The sequence below is a fragment of the Mandrillus leucophaeus genome, unplaced genomic scaffold (assembly GCF_000951045.1).
Source record: "Mandrillus leucophaeus isolate KB7577 unplaced genomic scaffold, Mleu.le_1.0 Scaffold404, whole genome shotgun sequence".
NCBI lineage: Eukaryota > Metazoa > Chordata > Mammalia > Primates > Cercopithecidae > Mandrillus > Mandrillus leucophaeus.
In genome coordinates this window covers 665819-672831 of record NW_012104299.1, presented here as the reverse complement: position 1 = coordinate 672831, position 7013 = coordinate 665819, and positions in this window count along the sequence as shown.

The following is a 7013-nucleotide window of genomic DNA, read 5'->3' as shown; positions in this document are numbered from 1 at the left end:
TCCTGCCTCAGCCTCCCAAGTAACTGGGACTACAGGCGCCCGCCACCTCGCCCGGCTAGTTTTTTGTATTTTTTAGTAGAGACGGGGTTTCACCGGGTTAGCCAGGATATGAAGGTGGCCTTTAAACAGAAAGGGGGCAGTAGCGATTGAGTCATCAGCCTTTCAGAAAAGGGATGCGCAGTTGTCTTCATCTGCCACGGTGTTCTGAGAGCCGAGTTGTATGGACACCAAGTATCAGGAGATAGGATACTGAGGTCCGAGTTGGGCAGAATCATGAGGTTGGCCAACTTGAGCAGAGGATCTGTCCTCCCTACGTACTGCATTGACCACTGCTTACACTGTGTGGCCTCTGGCTGCCCGCTGATTTTCAAAGTTATGGGTTTCAAAGCCAGGGTTTTCCATTATTCTGTCTTCAAGAGGGGTTCAGCCCTTGGTACCTCAGTTTTGTTTGGTTACCCATCCCCAAATTGTAAGTTACTTTAATTATAGATGAACTCTTGAAGGTTTAGTTCCAAAAAGATAGAATCCATGGAAGACTGAGTATAATTTGAAACCTAGAGGTTTTGTAGTTAATGCCAGGTCAAAGCATTATCTCAGCCTCAAAGATGAAATGGCCAATAATGCCTGAATACAGAGAAAAATGGTGGAGGTGGACAGTTAGAACTGCCTTTCTGTGCTTGAGTGCAGTGGCTCATGCCTGTCATCCCAGCACTTTGGAAGGTTGAGGCAATCGAATTGCTTGAGCCCAGAACTTTGAGACCAGGCTGGGCAACATGGCAAAACACCGTCGCTACAAAAAATACAAAAAGTAGCTGGGCATGGTGGTGCGGTGCCCATGGTCTGAGCTACTTGGGAAGCTGAGGTGGGAGGATCACTTGAGCCTGGGAGGTCGAGGATGCAATAAAGTGTGATTGTGCCACTGCACTCCAGCCTGGGCGACAGAGTGAGACCCTGTCTCAAAAAACAAAACCAAACAACGAAACAACCAAACAAACAAACAAACAAAAAACCCCTGTTTTTCTTTTCAACAGTGGTTTTCCTCCGTAAAAATGTGTTAATACTTAGAAGTAGGGACGCTTAGATAAAACTAGCGTTAGGTGTTCCCCTTTGGTGCTATATACTTGTTATAAAATGATTTGATTAATGACTTTCTGAATTGCTACTTTTACTTTATATGGTAAGTGAAAGTGTTTTGTTAATTTATTCACACATCAATCCTACCCCCGCCACCAGAAGCTGGGGCTGTAGCATATGGAGTGGCTATTTATCCTCATAGGCAGTAAAAGCCAAATAAATGTTTACTTTTGCAGATACATCTGATGTTTGAGTTTCCTTTTCTTTATATTATTTTATTTTTTTGAGATGGAGTCTTGCTCTTGTTGCCCAGGCTGGGATGCAGTGGCTCAACTTTGGCTCACTGCAACCTCTGCCTTCTGGGTTCAAGCAATTCTTCTGCCTCAGCCTCCTGAATAGCTGGGATTACAGGTGCATGCCGCCATCCCCAGCTAATTTTTGTATTTTTGGTAGAGACGGGTTTCACCATATTGGCCAGGCTGGTCTTGAACTCCTGACGTTAGGTGATCCTCTTGCTTCAGCCTCCAAAAGTGCTGGGATTACAGGCATGAGCCACCGCGCGCAACTGGAGTTTCCTTTTCTTTAAATTTTTTGGTGGTGTCCTGCCCTCTGAGTATTTCACTCTTGATGATACTATTGAAATTTAAGTTTTTAGACAAATTAACCCCTCACTTGCTTAGTTGTTTTTCTTCATGAAGAGTCAGAGTATTCCATTTCCAAATAGCATTAGTTTCACAGCTGCCCTATCAGGATAAGTCCAACTCCTTAGCAAGACATTGGAAGACTCTTAAAGTCTCCTGCCTGACATCTTCAGACTTACCTACAGTGCTTTCCTTCTTCCCATCCCTGGGTCATTGTGAGTAAGTTGCAGTTTCCCAGAAAGTGCTTCCTTCAATTCTTTCCTCAACCCCCTTTGCCCAGATGATACCTGTTTCACCTGTTAAGTCTTAGTCTAAGGTTTAGCTCTGGTCTTTCCTGATTGTCCTGCTATTCTACATGTTCTTCCTATCATAGGACCCTTTTTTTTTTTTTTTGAGACAGAGTGTCACTCTGTCACCCAGGCTGGAGTGTGCAGTGGCACAGTCTTGGCTCACTGCAACCTTTGCCTCCTGGGCTCAAGCAATTCTCATGCCTCAGCCTCCTAAGTAGCTGGGATTACAGACACTTACCACGACGCCCAGCTAATTTTTGTATTTTTGGTAGAGACGGGGTTTCACCATATTGGCCAGGCTGGTCTTGAACTCCTGACGTTAGGTGATCCTCTTGCTTCAGCCTCCAAAAGTGCTGGGATTACAGGCATGAGCCCCTGCACCCCACCCTTCCTGTCATAGGACCTTCACACTGTATCACCTCTCTACTTCTGTTTCCTCTGCCAGTTTTGAGTACAAGGACTGAGTCTTATTTCTTTTTGTGTCTCCAGTGTGTAATGTGGTGCCTGACACTCAGTAGATACTATGTAAATATTTGTTGGGTGTGTGATTACATAAATATTAAGAGATGTGATACAAACGTTCATAACCAGAAAGATCACAGTGACTTCTGCCTGGCTACCTTTTTTATATTTTTTTAAAGCAAGCTTGTAATCCAAAGTTATGCCAACTAAAATCTTAGGATCATTAAAGAAAAAGTACTTTTTGAAGCTAAGCATACTTATTCCAAAGAGGGAGCAGAAAATTCTACATTTATGTGTATAATAAGTTAACATATGTAATGGCTAAACCTAACACATTAACACTGTAGAAATAAACCACTTAATGTGTCTTCTTTTTGTCTTTGGAAGAGTGTCCAAGCATCAAGAATAAATCTTATTGCATAAATAAAACAAGAGTGTATTATGGGCTGTAGCAGGAGAGGGAAGATATCTTGGGTACAGGGTGAGAAAGTAAGACCAGCTTTTAGTACTTGTTTGGTATAGTTATTTAAATGCTCTGTTTTACTTTGAGATTGGTAATAACTGGAGCTCAATCATCATGCTCCAGAGGGAGCAGTAGCTCAACTTCACTGATTCTGTTATTTTTAAAATTTTTGTACCTGAAAGGTTTTGTGCCTTAATACATTTTTTTTGTGCCTTAATACAAATAATAAAGGTTTTTGTGCCCTAATATGCAAGTAAATGTACAGGGATGGCAGTGGCAGCTTTGGAGTGAAACAGCTGTGATTATGTTTATCATCACAGATTATAACGGTGATTAGAATCACTTTCAAGATTTTATTCAATTGAAAGGAAAGAAAATGAATATGTATTCAGTGCTGCATTATGTCAGACATCTAACTTTCATGTTTTATATGCTTTCATTCCAAAAGCACCCCATAACAGAATGTTATCCCCATCTTAGAAATAGAGCTAAAGTACTTAACCAGGCTGGTGGGGCGTATCATGGGTTCAGATTCTAACGGTTTTGCAGAAAACATTCTTCAGAGCCAAGTGGAAACTTTTGGTATGAATGAAGCCTGGATTTATATTAGGAGAGGAAAGAATGATGCCATTATGAAACATTTCTTGGTGACATAAAATTAAGGTTTCACTGTCCTCATCAGTCTGTCAAAATTTCCATGGCAGACCCTTTATTTCAGGTCTTGTTTCCACCCAAACTGAAATCTCATGCTCAACTTAAGGCGTGGCCATTTCAGTGTTGGCTGTGTCTAGTAGAAATTGCTATAACTGCATTAAACTCTTTACTAAATTATACAAAAGGGAAAATGGTTTCTGGAAATAGATTTCTATCAAGAATGGAATGGAAGGGAATGATTTGATTAATTGCCAGCACAAGATAAGAATTATTTAAGAGCAAGTCCATAAAGTAAGATTAGCATGAGGGCAATGTATCTTTAATGCCTTCACTTGCTGTTCCCCTCCAATATCTATACATTTCTATTCTTGGTATTTTGAGAAATAGTAGATCCATCTGTCCTGTCCAGGGTGACTCCGGTAGGTAGTTAGGAAATAAACCATAAGGGTGTAAATATGAGACTTGAAGATGTGCTTATAAATAAGTTAACTCTGACTTGGACAGACTTCCTCAAGTTTGAGGGGATGGGTCAGTGAGGGTCCAGTTAACAGTTGAATTGAGAGGAAAATTCTACCGTGGAGATTAACTCATGGTTTTACCATCTAGTTTTGAGTTAATCTCTATGATAGAATTTTACTGTATAGTGAGATATATATGTATATATGTGTATATATGTATATATGTGAATATATGTGTATATGTGCATATATGTGTATATGTATATATGTGTGTATATATATACACACACACCTAGCTCGTGTGATACATACATACGCACACAGACTAGCTCGAGTATGGTTGTGCACGAAGTTTATGACATAGGGGTTTTCTTATACTTGAAACACAATTGATAGCCAGCACCTAGATAGCACTTACTGTATACACTGTTGTAAGCACTCACTTTTAACTCATTTGATCCTCACGACAATTCTGAAGAGAGAGGCAGTGTTGTGATTCCCGTTTTACAGCTGAGGAAACAGGCCCCGAGGCACAGGAAGGTTTAGTAATTTGTCCACAGTCACACAGTTAGAAAATGGTGGGGTTGTATGAGTCCAGATGCCATGCCGTTAAGCCAGGTGTTCTCCTGCTTCTCAGTTGTCCTTTTCTTGAAGTTTTGTCACACTTAAATCACACCATTAACTCGAATGTCTAGGTATTAAAGAATGAAGCATTTTTTCCTTTTTTTTTTTTGAGACGGAGTCTTGCCCTGTCGCCCAGACTGGAGTGCAGTAGCGTGATCTTGACTCACCGCAACCTCCGTGTCTCAGGTTCAAGCAATTCTCCTGCCTCAGCCTTCCGAGTAGCTGGGATGACAGGCATGTGCCACGATGCCCGGCTAATTTTTGTATTCTTAGTAGAGATGGGTTTTCACCGTGTTGTTGGCCAGGCTGGTGTGGAACTCCTGACCTTAGGTGATCCACCTAACTCGGCCTCCCAAAGTGCTGGGATTGCAGGTATGAGCCACCGCGCCCAGCGGGAAGCATTTTTTCAATTCAGTAACACTTAATGTGCTTCCTGCCTGAAGTGGGAGATTATGGCCCCATAGATGGACTCTGTTTAGTCTGTGTCATGCCAGATCCTGCAGGGTGTGGGACAGAAGACATATATGAAAACAACACATTGTGACAGTACATCATGTACATTACATTACATCTTAGTCTGAATGAAATAACAGTTTTTGAAGCATGTGGGAAGGAAGGAGATATTTTTTGAACTCATTAGGAGATGGCTTTTGTTTTGGGCTTCGGAGGTTGCTAAAATTTCCTTTGATTAGGAGAATGGAGGAAGCCCTTCTAAGGTAAGGGAATGGCATGAGTGAGAGAGGGATGCGAGTGACTCACGTTCAGGGAGCAGTAGACTGGGGGAGCCCATCTTATTTGAGGTGTAACCCCCGCTGACCTCCAAAAGGAAGAACAGATGAGAAAAATATGTGGGGAGCCGCTTCACGTTTGCCACATACTGATTCTTTATTAAATACGTTGTTTCCTCTTGTATCTTTTTGTTTTCATGTCATCATTTTCAGAACAAAGTTACAAATACAGAGATTACTGTATCTACGTGTAGAAGATACATTGTAATGAAGCTTGGAAAATAACTTCCTGAGTTTAAAACAAACTTGTTCAACCAGTGGGCCACATGCAGCCCAGGATGGCTTTGAATGTGGCCCAACACAAACTTGAAAACTTTCTTTAAAAATTATGCATTTAAAAATTTTTATTTGTTTTAAAAGCTTATCAGCTATCATTAGTGTTATTTTATATGTGGCCCAAGACAGTTCTTCCAGTATGGCCCAGGGAAGCCAAAGATTGGACAGCCCTGGTTTAAAAAGTGTGGTACTTTGACACTTCTTTCTGCTCATCTCTCTACTATAAGGAAGCTGGCATATTGATTATTGATTATAGCATCCTGTTGGGAGTCCAGGGTCTTACCACGTGGAAATTATGATTGGAGATGAGATACTCAGTTATACTAGATATATGTATTAATAAGGGGAAAATAAAGAATTAAAACATTTACATATTAAAAATCGGCAACACTTTCTATTTTAGAAACTGTCTACCGATTTATTCAGTCAGAATTTCTGGTTCATGATCCGTAGTTTATTCCTCCTCTCTCCATGGGCTAACCTTGGGCTGATGTGTTTTCACCGTGGTCAGAAACCTTGGTAAGGAAAGCAAAGGGGTGCTGCAGTGTACTGGTGTCCTATTTGGAGTGTAAGATAAGTTTTTGTCTGAGATTCAGATTTGAGAAATACAAGTTTACATGATACTACTACCATGCTACTGTGAACTTACAGTGTACCACCACCGCATGGGTGGAAAGGATGCTGGAACAGAAGCTAAGTAGGCTGCCCTCATGTGTGACTGGTGAACTGGGAAGCTGTAATTTGAAATCAGGCAGATTTACTGAATGTCTGTTTCCACTGCAGTAGTTTTTTTAGTTGCTGAAGCAGTACAGATAAGTAGCCAATCCCTTTTTCTCAACTTATCTCTTCATTTTTTCCTTCTCTTAGGTGTCTAATCAAGAATGATTTGTGGTGCTGTTTGTGGTCATTGGAATAAAACTCTCACTGGCTTAGAAAGCTTGGCTCACAGTTGTAAAGACTTCCATTAGCTTCCTTTTAGATTTGTGTTGAAGTTAAATGGCTGTACACGAGCTTAAATAATTTTCCTTCTTCTGTTGAATTCATGCAACTGTACATCCTCCGTGAATGAACTGCCCTAAAATGTGAAAATGGGAGATTACTCATTTTAAAAAAATTTAAAATATTTTAACTTGATTCTTAAGTATTTACAATGTAGAAAATAGCGGCTGGGCGCGGTGGCTCAAGCCTGTAATCCTAGCACTTTGGGAGGCCGAGATGGGCGGATCACGAGGTCAGGAGATCGAGACCATCCTGGCTAACACGGTGAAACCCCGTCTCTACTA